General features: G+C 35.8%; 2 protein-coding genes across 4 annotated transcripts in view; one reads left to right on the plus strand and one right to left on the minus strand.

The window, feature by feature from the left end:
- The window catches only part of LOC138708179 (insulin-like growth factor-binding protein complex acid labile subunit), an 83,828-nt gene that overhangs the window by 33,468 nt on the left and 35,780 nt on the right, over positions 1 to 14,580 (plus strand). For 2 of the 3 annotated variants that reach the window (XR_011334620.1, XM_069838448.1), the window contains exon 2: positions 11,546 to 11,673. The exons of the other annotated variant lie outside the window; for it this stretch is intronic. The gene's annotated coding sequence lies outside the window, so the exon portion shown is untranslated. The remainder of the gene's footprint in view (positions 1 to 11,545; positions 11,674 to 14,580) is intronic. 3 annotated transcript variants of the gene reach the window in all.
- LOC138708180 (uncharacterized) overlaps positions 1 to 14,580 on the minus strand; it is a 71,541-nt gene that overhangs the window by 23,443 nt on the left and 33,518 nt on the right. The window lies entirely within an intron of this gene.

Raw genomic sequence — 14,580 nt, forward strand, 5'->3', positions numbered from 1 at the left:
CTGTTTAAGTGACCATCGGAGGAGGTTAGTTTGCAGTCACTCAAAATGTACGTAACTCTTCACTGCAATGCACATATTCAAGGATGATTTGAGTATCTTACATTCAATTTTAGAGTTAATGAGAAACATACAATATATATAACACTTTTAAGTGTTCATACAACTGTGTTATATATACTATATATTTCTCATCTAACCCGTGAACACTGTTTAATTGATCATATATGTGAGATTTGAATTTAGAGTTAATATATCTCACTATAAATAATTGTGTATTTACACGTTTAGACATTTCCTACTTCAATGATCATTCATTATATTTCTTGACTGCAGGATACAGTTTTATTGTAACCGCAGTATACTGCTCAGTGTTTACATCGGAAGCATACTCCATCCGTTGCAAGCCCCCTTCTCATACAGTCTATACCGCGTGCGCAGTAAACCTTACGATTCTCGTGGCAATTCCACGAAGTCCAATCATTACATATAGGAGCAAAATGAGCCAAAACATTCACCACTGGCACGAACCTCCAAGCCATTTGAGTTCGTTTATTAACTATGGTAGATCTTGAGTAGGGGTACGTAGTTACTTTTGCACATTCACATGGAACAGACATTTATCGCCTTAATCAAGATATTTGGCTTAATTAATATACTTACTTATGGCTTTTAAGGAACCCTGAGGTTCATTATCGCCCTCACATAAGCCCACCATCGATCCCTATCCTGAGCAAGATTAATCCAGTCTCTACCATTATATAGCACCTCCCTCAAATCTATTTTAATATATCCTTCCATCTGCGTCCTGGCCTCCCCAAAGGTCTTTTCCCCTCAGGTCTTCCAACTAACACCCTATATGCATTCCTAGATTCACCCATACGTGCTACATGCCCTGCCCATCTCAAACGTCTGGATTTAATGTTCATAATTATGTTAGGTGAAGAATACTATGTGTGCAGTTCTGCGTTCTGTAACTTCATCCCTCTTAGCCCCAAATATTTTCCTAAGTTCCTTATTATTGAACACAACCTCTGTTCCTCTCTCAAAGTGAGAGTTCAAGTTTCAGACCCATACACAATCAGTAATATAACTGTTTTATAAATTCTAACTTTCAGCTTATCCGAGAATAGACTGAATGATAAAAGCTTCTCAGCCGAATAACAGGCATTTCCCATATTTATTCTGCGTTTTATTTCCTCCCGAGTGTCATTTATATTTGTTACTGTTGCTTCAAGATATTTGAATTTTTCCACCTCTTCAAGGGAAAAATTTCCAATTTTTATATTTCGATTTCGTACTATGTTCTGGTCACGAGACATAATCATATACTTGTCTCTATTTCCAAATCTATCTCTTTACTTGCTTCAAGTAAAATTCCCGTGTTTTCCCTAATAGTTTGTGAATTTTCTCCTAACATATTCACGTCATCCGCATAGACAGATTACGTAACCTGTTCATTTCCAAACCCCCTCTGTTATCTTGGACTTTCCTAATGGCAAATTCTAGAGCAAAGTTAAAAAGTAAAGGTGATAGTGCATCTCCTTGCTTCAGCCCGCAGTGAATTCGAAAAGCATCCAACAGAAACTGGCCTATACGAACTCTCGTGTAGATTTCACTGAGACATATTTTAATTAGGGTAAATGAAGGTATTAACGCCATGCAGGTTATAACGCCACCTAATATTTTATAATTATTTACGTGAAAATCTGTGTTGACACCCCTAGTCAGAGAAGTGTGGTGTTTAGAGGAACCTTTCCTAAACAACTGGAACCAACAATAATACGGATTTCTGTCTTTAGTGTGAGTTTAACAATCTTTAAGTGAAGTGCGCGATTGAGCGGATCGTCCAGGGATGTGAATATTGTATTCCGCATAAAGTAAGTACAGATAATTAAATCTGAAATATAATGAATGATGAAATGTTATGAAATATTCGTTTGAACATGTTCTTAAGTTTAGTGGAGTGGTGTTGTTTTAATATTTATAATATTATATTATGGTAATTATTAGGGCTAGGATTTTGATGACCTATAAATCATGATAAAATGTCCTAAAACAATGCATTTATGACCTAAAAATCTTAAAAAAAAGCCCTTAAAATGCCCTAACAATTGTTCTTACATAATTGGCTTAGTAGGGAAAGAGGTTTTGTACTACTTCATATTTTGACTAGCAATTAAATTAAATTCTAGTACCAACATTTAAGTTTATTTAATTGTACATAATTCTTTCTAAATGGTACACTTTCATTAATTATTTTACCTGATGTAGTTTCCATGTAGTCACCACAAGGCCACTCTTATCCGAAATTAGCAGGTATAGCGGAGTCTATATTGAAGGGGTGGTTAGAGTGTACTACGTTAAAATGGCAATACTTGTGTAGAAAAACGATTAAAATATTATACAAAATAATGGGTATTAGCCACCAGCATAGCTTGGTCGGTTAAGGTGCTTGACTGCCGATCCGGAGTTGTGCTCGGTCGCGGGTTCGATTCCCGCTTGGGCTGATTATCTGGTTGGGTTTTCTCCGAGGTTTTTCCCAAATGTCAGGTAGTCTATGGCGAATCCTCAGCCAAATATATCGCTATCACCAATTCCATCGGCGTTAAATAACCTCTAGTTGATACAGCGTCGTGAAATAACCAAGTAAAAAATGGGTATTGATGGAAAAAATATATAGACAAAATATCACAGGAAATAAACATTATTTTATATTAATAATGGGGATTTATGGCCAAAATTAAATGAAAATGCCTAAAAAATGTCCAAATAAAACAAAAGATGCTCTTATGAGTTAAAACAGGCACAAAATGCAAAAAAAAAAAAAAAAATCCCTAACAAATGTGTCTTAAAACACTCAGTTTATCACATAACATATAAATACTAAAGCAGCTATGTTTCTGGCTTCCTAGAAAAAAGATGCAATTTCATCAAAATCCTAGGCCTAGTAATTATTCATTTAAAACAGAATTTGCGACTGCAGGTAATAAGGTCATCTCGCCGCGAGAATAAACTTTGATTTAGTATGTAATAATAGCGGTTCGTTTAATCGTCTGTAACTTAATGATAATCGACCGGACTTGGAAACCACGAAACCTGCACAAAGTAAACTGGACTCTGTTCACTATGTGAAGACGGTTGTGCACCACTCAATGGCAGTGAACTTGATCAAAATTATTTAAAGTTATGTGGTAATGATTATTGACTGATTTTGTTGTCCCTAATCATTTATAGTTGTTTAACCTGATACACTCCAGGGTCTGAAGCCTCAAGCCCTTCATATATCGCAGGGACAGGGAACTCGTATTGTAAACAGAGCAGTATTTATGAGTACCTGCATAAAACAGCAACTAAGACAGCGGGAGAGACTAAGCTATCTGAAAGAAGCTGTTCCTCGTCGTTGATACATCGGTATCGGAAACCCTACTGCAGATAATACATGAATTGTGAGCAGGTGGAGAGTGTTTCTGGAATGATAGAGGGAAACGGGGGTACCTCGAGAAAAACTATGTGCAACGTCTGCTTTGTCTGCCAAAAATTCCACATCATGACCTGTCCGGAGATCAAACCAGAGCCGCCTGAATGGAAGACAATCGTGCTTGCGTTGATCCACAGAGAGGCATTGTTCAAGGATTGCCCAGACCATAAATCCATTTGTTGCGCGTGAGAGAACCACTGACTCAGGTCACACACCGGTATGAACAACTCTAAAACTTCGGAGATTATTCAAATTACCAGAAATTGTTATATGGCGGAAGCTGAGCATCCAGGAAACCTGGCGTCCTTGTGAAACTTGTATTATAAATCTCGATGAACATGCCAAGCACAATGTTTGTGCCATGACAAATCTATGCAATTCCTTTTTCAAATAAATTTCCTTCGTTCTTTTGTATTACATGAATATCGCAAAATTCCGAGTCCGAGATATGGACACTAATAAATTTTGGATCTTATCTTTACGCACTTTTCATTGCTGGTTAAGAGCAGTTGATGTTTTCGTCCAGTTTTTAGACTCTAAACTTCAATCTACGGTATATCATTCTTGTGTACGATGGTTAAAAGTAATTAAACTCTGCCAGTCTGACCAATCCTGAACAATTTGTAGGACATGCAGATGAGATGGTGAACTCAACTTCATTAAAGAACAATTAAAATACATCTCCTGGAATCACGCGTTGGCGTAAGGAATTTTTTGTAACGTTCGTCTGCACTGTTCCGCGTTCTTCTCCCTTGGACTTCCTTCTCTCGAGAGAGAAAAGCGAGCCAATGGTGAAAATAACTGACTCGATTCTATGCAAAGGATCTTCATCAGTCTCGTTTGGAGGCGGAAATTTCCAAATTCGTCAATTTTGAGTGTTTAATAATAAGAAAAAAGTTATTTTAGTCACTCCATAGAACAGCCCATGGACGGGAGACGTCAACATCTAACCTTGAATGGAATCAACACGTTTCTGTGCGTCACGAGTTGTTAACTGCTGCGCAATATGTAGGCCTACCATAACCACAATAATAAAGTTACCAGCGCATTGTCTGGACTTTTCCTACGCCGAATTCAGTACTCCCCGTGTAGAGCTGGTTCAGTAAGAACAGCTTAAATGTAACTACATCGCACATTTTCATAGTAGTAATCATTAGCAATCCAAGTAAATTTTGATATCCAAATAAATTATTATCGTTTCACGGAGACTTTGGTAAATGAACAAAAAGAATACCGATATTCGACATATGACACTACTGAATAGACCTATGTTTAGTCTGCTTCGCTCTTGATTATTTTACACTAAATTCTTACTTAAGTAATATCATTAATATTTTATTCAATTAAAATTAATAATTTTAATTGGTTATTTTACGACGTTGTATCAACTGCTATGGTTATCTAGCATCTATTTATTGTGGTTTTTATTTAAATTTTTATTATTTTTTTATTTTTTATTACATTAAATTTCTTATATTCTTCCTTATGTTTTCCCTGTTAACTATTTGTACTAATTGAGTTGTTTATGGTATATTCCGGTCTTTATATCTGTGTTTTACTTTTTTTCCTATTTGCCTATGGTATTATTTTTATTTTATACAGTGTCAACTCTTATTATGTTACTAGCCTTACCCGTTAGAAATAAATGTACTGGGTGTTCATTTCAAAGTGTGTCATGACGTCACTGTTGTTGGGTCACCGATTTGAAGCGAGTTTCAGCTTATATGTTAGAGAAGTTGCCTATTATTTAAGGCGTTCTTCAATCTGAACTTGAGAACGTGTACGGTATAACTTGAACGTCGTAGCAACAGATGGCGGTCTGTACGGTCTGTGTGCTACCATAACCTCTTTCGAACTGTGTTTTGCGCCGGCAAGTCGTACGCAGGGTATTCGTTATCATCGGTTGCGTACGGTAACATTCCACAACACAAATCAAATGCTCTGTGTCCATGTTGACCGTCGAAGTTAAGGTCAACAAATACGTAAGTAATCGTCTTAACCCTCTTCCCATATCCCAATAGTACGTATTTCAAAACAGTTCACATTCCTGCCACTACCGGCGTTACCGTACGTATCGGCACGTAGTCTTCAGAATGAACGCCGTACTCGCTAGGCAACTTCTCTGCCTCATAGGTTATACACCTCTGCGGAAGTGTAGGAAGATTGAATTGTCTAGGCTCATCGGCTAGCCACATGACGGCATACAGCGAGCCATGACACACTTTGAACTGAACACCCAGTATAGTAATTACATAATTAAAATAGGACATTTGATCCAGGGAACATTCGTGTTTGACAGAAGGATAAATCGTTTATTATGTTACTTAATTTTAATTGTATTTAAATAATTAAAATGCGATCATTTTGATCCAGAGACCACTCATTTGGTTATAAAAATTATTTTAGGAAATAAAGGAAACGAATGTACAGAATAGCCTATCAAGTTTTCTGTGCATAAGAAGCTATTTTAATCTTACCTGTCCTCGATTCACTCAGAAGTTACTGTAATAACATTATAGCATTATGTCCATCTAGAGAAACTACACTTTCCAATGGCGAATTAATAATTAATTATACAAATCGGTTAATTTAGCTTCCGATATTACTTCATACAAACACAGAAACATTCTCTGTAGGCTATGTTTCATAGCTTTCGATTGTTGTTGTCCAAGGCCCCTTATAGACGAAGTCATTTGTTTTGTATTACATTACACCACCTTAGATGGCGTTGTTATTGTAATTTTGAAACTCATTTATCTCATTAAATATCAGTCCTATCAAAATTTTGCATAGAATGAAACTTATCGGAAATAATAGAAAAAGGTTTTGTTATGTAATATTTTTCACGGAAATTAATAATAAGGGACATATTTCGATTTATTTAATTCAAGCCCCCTTATAACCCCCCTTTTAAATAAAGAATTTTGAATGCCATATAGCCTAAAATCTAAGTTACAACGAACTTAATTTATATTCCAATTTTCATATAAATCGGTTCAGCCATTATCGCGTGAAAAGGTAACAAACATCCAGACAGACAGACATACAAACAAACATTTCAAAAAAGCGATTTTCGGTTTCAGGGTGGTTAATGATATATGTTAGGAGCAATTATTTTTGGAAAACCAAACATTACCAGAAAAATTTCGGCTACAGATTTATTATTAGTATAGATTATTTTCTGTAATTTGTTAATATTTTGTTTTTTTTTTCACTTTTTGTTAAATAAATAAATTAATTAATGAATAAACAGAGAAATAGACAAACATACAAACAAATAAATAAATAATTAAATAATAAATTAATACATGAATATATAAATGAACATAAATAAATAAATAAAATAATAATAACTAAGCTGATGGTGATAATGCCGGCGAAATGAGTCTAGGGTGCAGCACCAAAAGTTACCCAGCATTTGCTCTTAAGAGGTTGAGAGAAAATCCTGGAAGAAACCTCAACCACGTAACTCGTCCTAACCAGGATTTGAACCCGGGCCCGCTCGTTTCACTTTGAGGCATGCTAACCGTCACTGTAATGAATAGAAACCGGCACAATGTCAATAAAATTTTGCCAAACATGAAATTTATTTTGGCAAAATATGAAAAATATATTTCAATGCTAAATTATGTTCGTTCCTAAACCATTTAGAGCAAGTTTACATCATAATTTATAAAATAAGCATTAAATTTAGATACTAATAGTGACAATATGAAGGTGATAATGCCGACGAAATGAATCCAAGGTCCAGCATTTGCTGTTATTGGGTTGAGGGAAAAACCCCGGAAAAAAACGTCAACCGGGTAACTTGCCCCAATCAGAATTTGAACCCGAGCCCGCTCGTTTCAGTCAGGCAGGCTAACCGTTACTCCACAACGCAGCGGTGGACGGAAAGCCTGTTAAAGAGGTCTTTTTCTGTTAGATCTGGTGGAAAACATGGACATAAACAGTTGGGTAGGCGTACTCGAGAAAAAAGTTACATATGTTCTTCTTCATCATCATCATCATCAATTTGTGGTATAATTCCGAAGCTTTGAGCATCTGCGATGCTGTCGATTGAGAAGGGTAGGCCTGTTGTTGCCAACATATAAAGTATTTGATCAATTGCGCAGCAGATAGCAGCTACACGTGGATTTAATTTTTCGGCAATGAATTTGTACTACATGTGCATAATATCTTTTCTATATTTGTTTGCTTGCCTTTTACCCCCTTTGGTTGGTTATATAAAGAATGGTGCAACTCAAATCTGATGTCTTGCACGAGCCGCCACTGAAGTGATCTAACTGTACGACAGTGGTTGGCAAAATGAACGCAACCCACAAGACAGGATTTAAATGGCAACTACATACACTGTGGGAGAGGTTACACTCTACAGTGCAGTAACGGAATTTACAGACAGTTGCGCCACTACACTCCTACCTACCATATATAATTAGAATAGTCCATTCACGTGATATTTAATTAATCATTTTTCAAAGCAATTTCTTCGAAATTGGGATTTATATCTGTGCATGCTATTTTCAATTGCGCAAGGAGATGAGCATCGCTTAAGCGGGATCTGTGGCTGGATTTTATAAATTTCATTTTAGAAAACAGCTGTTCGCACTGGTAGGTTGATGAATACATACCGTCATTTCCCATAACTATGGTCCTGGAACACAACTATGGTCCAATTCAAAGATCATTGTAGAAGTAACATAGACCGTTCGTGGATAGCTGCAGTGACTTGAATTCAAACTACAGTACAGAAAAAATATAGATAAACGAGGTACTACGTTATGGAATACAAAATTTGAATGGTTGTATCGTGGACAATAGTTATGTTCCAGGACCATAGTTATGGGAAATGACGGTATTCATTATTTTTAAGCAAACTGTCTAAGCAGTGGATATGTAGTACTGGACATCTTTAAAAAAAATTAGCCCCCAGTAGACCTTCACATTCTGCTTTCAAGAAGCCATCATTCTGCAAATCCAGTACCTCTAACTGCAATTCTGGGATAACGTTTTCAATTTAAACATGAAAAGCAGTGGCAAAAATATTGAAATCTTTCTCCATCCTTTGAAAATCACTGAATCTGTGTTCCTTCAATACGTATAACAGGTGATTTATTTTAAGAATGTACATATTTAAGTTCGCGTCCTGAATTGTAACTGATCCTAAACATGAGAAATGAAAGAACCGCCTTTCTTGTAAGTGTGATATCCTCTCGATTCATATGATTCTGCGAAAGACATTATATCACTAATGAAGCTCCAAAGTACAGCAATCCAGTGTAATCCGCCACGTACACGCGCAGTATTTTCATGGAGTGGGAAAAGAGGAAGGTAGGGGGTACGTTTGATGCTTCGCTGAGGTCTGATATCACTGCGGCAATGCCGCAGGAATGCCCGCCATTGCTGTACAACATCGATAGATCTGTTGTATTGTATTGTATCTATTAACATTCCATGGTATTCATACATGCTTACAGCTAGAATATGGAATAAGTCAAAAAACTTAATACTATTATAAAATCTTAATTTATAGTCACAGTCTAGATGAAATATATATAGACGAGATTTACAATATAGTCTACTAGACTAGACGGCAATTCGGAAGGCAGATGGCTACTAGATGCGCCGTAGCCTGTATGGCTTGTGACGTCACAAGCTTTAACAGGAGAACCAATCAGAATCAGTCAGTAACAAGTGCTTCTCGAGTTGCTTTGTTCACGCGTGAGTGTTTTAAAACATCGAATAAGTTAAACTAACATATACTGTGTATGTGTAAGATAAATAAATGGAAGGAGATACTATAAAAAGACAAGTACTGCACAGGCAGGCGCAGGAAATAGTGTTTAAGGTGTGTAATTATTTTAAAAACATTAACGAGCAGAACTCTGCCGGGCATCATGGTGCTGGCCGCAACGTTGCCTACGCGCAGGAGATGACTGCAGAAGCATGTGGTGTGGGTTTGCGAACCGTGCAAAGAACTGTTAGTGAAGGAAACAAATCTTTTAATGTGAGCGGAACTGCCACGTTTCGTTCTCCTGGAAAACATCCTCGTCGTGAAAAAACAGTCTCTGAATTAGATGATTTTAATAAAAGTGTGCTGCGATGTACAGTATTAGAATGTACCTTCGAGAATCTGACTCTGAAGAATCTGACGGGACTGATGAGCAGGGACGGCTCTACAATAAGAACTGCAGAGCTGCAGAACCGCCATTTAAATGGACCTGAAAAAAATTAAAAATGTAAAACGTGCTTTTATGTAATCTAGTTCATCGTTTCATTTATTTTTCCAATTCATTCTCCTTCGATTCGAGATTTTACTGTCTGTAGGAGCCTTGAACTGCTCGAGAATTTTAGCTGCAGTGTACTTTTCGGATCTGTGATCGGCAGTTCCTGAAGCTCAACGTAGGGTAGTCGGCAGCAGAAAACTGGTTTTATTCACCGTCCCATAAGACTGCATTAGAGCTGCAACCGAAGCAGCTCTCTCCGTATATACCCTCATCTCTTTATGACCTGCGTTAGAACACACAGGCTTCTGGACTACTGTACATCATTACAGTTCAGATTGTTATAGTACTGTTGGTGGTGTGATGTGATTAGTCAGTGTGTCTAAGGAAATATTTTATATTAAAAATGAATGAAATGGAAACCTAATCAACCAACCCTTTTCGAAATTAAAAGAAAAATTGCATGTTTACGTAAAAAATTAGGACGTCCTACACAAAATTTAAATATTGAAATTTCTGGAAAAAGTCGAGGAAATCATGTAGCCTACTAGTCATTTTAATACCGAAATGTGTAATGGAAACGATTGGTTTTTTGCTGCGCTCATGAAAACGCTTTCTGTATTCTGTTTAGAGGAGAAAATACATGAACAAACACCGGAGTGAAAGATTTAGTTAATTTGACTTAAAAAACTAGAAAAGCTTTTGGGGCACATCTCCACTGCGTTGTTCCAAGTGGGAGAAGTGTAGCGCACGGATTGTTGGAGTACAATTTCGGGTGCACAGTCAACTTCGAGAAGGGGCTGTAATTACACGCGTCATCCGATTTAGATGCAATAAACAGCATGCGTTTGCTAAATACACCATTTTTCATGCAGAACTGCCAACCTTTGTAACCGCGGGCCGCTACTGCTGATGAAGGAATCAGCGACTTCGATTAAAACCGGGTACTGAATATTTATTAAATCCTAATTTATATTAAATGTGACCGAAATGTGACAATATAACATGGTATTCGTAGTTATTGTTTTAGGGTATTTAACTAGCTAAAATAATTTGCGCCTAGAAATAGACCTATATACAATTTCTACTTAAATAGTGTATCTTTTTTTCTAGTAATACAACGTATACATTTCGTATTAAAACTGTGTGATATAATAATAATAATAATAATAATAATAATAATAATAATACCACACATAAAAGTCTTAAAACTTGGTATAAGCATTATTAATAGAACATAAGATTTGATAATGTTCTGATAAAAGGTTTGTCATGCTTGCAGTAATCAACGGCTAAGGTCATTATTGTCTTTTTAAAATTGAAATTCTCTCCTCAGCTACTTGTATTGCGCGTGCGCGTGAAGTACGATGTGGCAATGCTGTACATTGCCTTTCTCTCACTATCTGTCTCTCTCGACGCAAACGCTAGCAGCCGACTGCCTTCCGAACTGGCGTCTAGTCTAGTACAACACAAAGTTTTAGTATCAATTTCATGAAGTGTTGTTGAATGTCATGAATTCACCTACAGAATAGAAGGCGTGAGAAATTAGGCATTTCTTTAATTTGGCCCTAAATAATTTTATGTTTTGAGTTTCATTTTTTATATCGATAGGGAGGCTATTAAAAATTTTTACTGCCATATAACGCAATCCTTTTTGATAGCACGATAGACTTGCCGATGGAGTATGAAAGTCATTTTTTGACGTGTATTTATGCTATGAACTGTTGAATTAGTTACAAAGTTTTCACGATATCACGATTAACATGCAACAAACAAGAGTCACTGCCAATTCAGAGATCTGAAGACCACGTGCATGCGTTTCCATCACTTCATTCTTTCGTTGCAGAGTTGGTCAAGTTGTAAACATTACGAATATGAATATGATTTCCTTCCGTGAAGCAGACAGCGGACACGCCCCTGTCAGTGTGGCGCGAGGCTGGCCGGAGCACGGACGGGAGCAGTTGCTGGCTGCAGGTAGGCCTGTTTGTCTTCCACTCTAGGGAAAGGCCCTTATTACTACGGGTGTACTACACTCCTTTAGTATATGTAGGTCACGGTTAAGCAACGTTGCCTAGTTGCAATGTTAAGACTCAGTCACTGTTAGTTATGATAAGTTAAATCAGCGTTTCTCAAACTATGGTCCGCGGACCACTTGTGGTCCTCGAGGTCTGCCCTTGTGTTCCTTCAAAAACTAAAGAAGAAAAAATAAAATTCAAACGAATTGCGTATCACACTATAGCTGAAAATCTCAGAGTTTGGAAATGACACATGGCAATCGCCTTTCACTTTTTCTCCCAGTACTGATATTTTATAAAATGTATTACCCTACCTGTCTACCGACTTCCCACTCTACTCTCAGCAACAAAAGAGGGATTTAAAGCACTATGAACGTGGTGTTTCTCGCCATCTTTTCCCTGCACATCAGCTGATGACATGTAGCTAAGTACATTGGCATATTATTATTATATTATTGTTATCCAAATATTGAAACCTTATTTTACCTTTGGTATATTAGGGTTGTAGTTTGTTACATGTGAAATACATTATGTAGTGATAATACACAATTTTAAAGAATTAATAGTAGGTCTGAGTCATAGTTACAATATAAATACACTAATTAAGGGACAGTAAACAATACTAAATACGTTATGCAATAATTACTTTCAGTTAAAACAAAACGAAATAAAATTAGAAATTATAATCGAAGGTGTAGAGAAATTGCAAGATTATTACATTAATTTGTGATTTTATACATAATTTAAGCAATAGTAATGAGATAATGCACAGAATTGGCTTAGTTACAAATAAAACACCTATTATATAGTTGGTTTGGGATAGTAAAAAAATAAAAACAAAATTACTTATGGTTACAAACTATATACCTGTCATCAAATACTGAACAATAGTAAAATCTATAATACAAACATAGTTATTGTTGTTATTACTATTATTATGTCCCAAAGAGAGACACCTTGTTTTAGATAGTGCATTAGGATTTTATATCATCATTAATTTACATACAATTAATAGCTACAGTCTTGCGTGGATGTGGTGTATAAACTCTGTGAATTGTTTGTAACAACATTTTTTCCTAAGAAAATGGTAAAGGGGTGTGCAGTAATTTAAATTGCAGTCCGAGATATGATATCTTAAAAAGTGTCTTTTCTTTTCGAACACTGGACAGTGAAAAATCAAATGTTCAACAGTCTGATTCTCTTTGCATATGCACAGAGATTCTTCTGCACTTTTGATCCTGAATCTTTCAAAGTAGGAACCGAATTTTCCATGGCCGGTCATAAATTGAGTGAAAAAGAAGTCGGTTGAGAACTGACTGCAACATAGTCTGTCTTGTACACTGGGAAAGAATGATTTCTTGGCATATCTTTCATATGTATTCTCAAAACTAACGAACTAAAATCTCTCTCTACAAGGTAATTCTTTGACTGTTCTCAATGCGCATGAGAAAATAAAGATGTTCGAGAGGAAACTTGGTTTGCGGGCCAGTTCCGTAAAACAGAGCATTTTCTTCACTATTCCCAACCCTGAGTCCTTTTTTGGTTGAAAATGATTTCGTTATTGGAAAAGAATTGTGCAATGACATATGTTCGCATCTCGAAACTCTGAGGTCACAATCTGAAACTTATTTTCCACGTAAATATGACAAATTTTCATGATTCGTGATTGCGATATTGAAAATAAACTTTCATTTGAGTGAAAGAGAAACAATTAATTGAACTCTCGAATGACACCGGACTTAAAATGAAATTCCAAGCGAAAGTATGGTTAATTTCTGGACCTCATCACAAATGAAAAGAGAATACAGTGAACTGTACAATGGTGCTTTAGAGATTATAATTCAGTTTGCTTTTACGTATCTGTGTGAGAAAGAGTTTTCATCATTAACTCTAATAAAAACAAAGTAGGCTACCGAAATCGACTCGATGTATGTGACGATCTCCGACTATAGCTTACCAGCATACATACAAATATAGAACAACTGCACAAGAATCGGCAGGCTTATCCATCTAATTAATGTGAGTACTAACATTTATTTATTTTGTTTAGTTAATAAGTTAAAGATTATCCAAACTCTAATAGCCTTGATTTATTAAAAAACGAAAATGATTTTTTTTCTATTAACAATAACTTAATTAGTTAATCTATACTAATAATAAATCTATAGCCAAAATATTTCTGGTAATTTTCGATTTTCCAAAAATAATTGGTGTTAACATGTATAATTAACCATCCTGAAACCGAAAATCGCTTTTTTGAAATTTTTGTTTGTTTGTCTGTCTGTCTGTCTGGATGTTTGTTATCTTTTCACGCGATAATGGCTGAACCGATTTACATGAAAATTGGAATATAAATTAAGTTCGTTGTAACTTAGATTTTAGGCTATATGGCATTCAAAATACTTTATTTAAAAGGGGGGGTTATAAGGGAGCCTGAATTAAATAAATCAAAATATCTCGCTTATTATTGATTTTCATGAAAAATATTACATAACAAAAGTTTCTTTAAAAATAATTTCCGATAAGTTTTATTCTACACAAAATTTTGATAGGACTGCTATTTAATGAGATAAATGAGTTTTAAAATTACAATAACAACGCCATCTAAGGCGCTGTACTGAAATAAAAACAAATGACTTCGTCTATAAGGGGCCTTGGACAACAACACTCGAAAGCTATTAAACATAGCCTAAGAGAATGTTTCTGTGTTTGTATCAAGTAATATCGGAAGCTAATTAATTGTTTAATTATTATTTCACCATTGGAAATTGTAGTTTCTCTAGACGGACATAATTCTACGATGTTATTACAGTAACTTCTGAAACATAGAGTAAGCAATATAAAGTATACACATTAAAACTAAATG

Source organism: Periplaneta americana, chromosome 10 (assembly GCF_040183065.1).
Source record: "Periplaneta americana isolate PAMFEO1 chromosome 10, P.americana_PAMFEO1_priV1, whole genome shotgun sequence".
NCBI lineage: Eukaryota > Metazoa > Arthropoda > Insecta > Blattodea > Blattidae > Periplaneta > Periplaneta americana.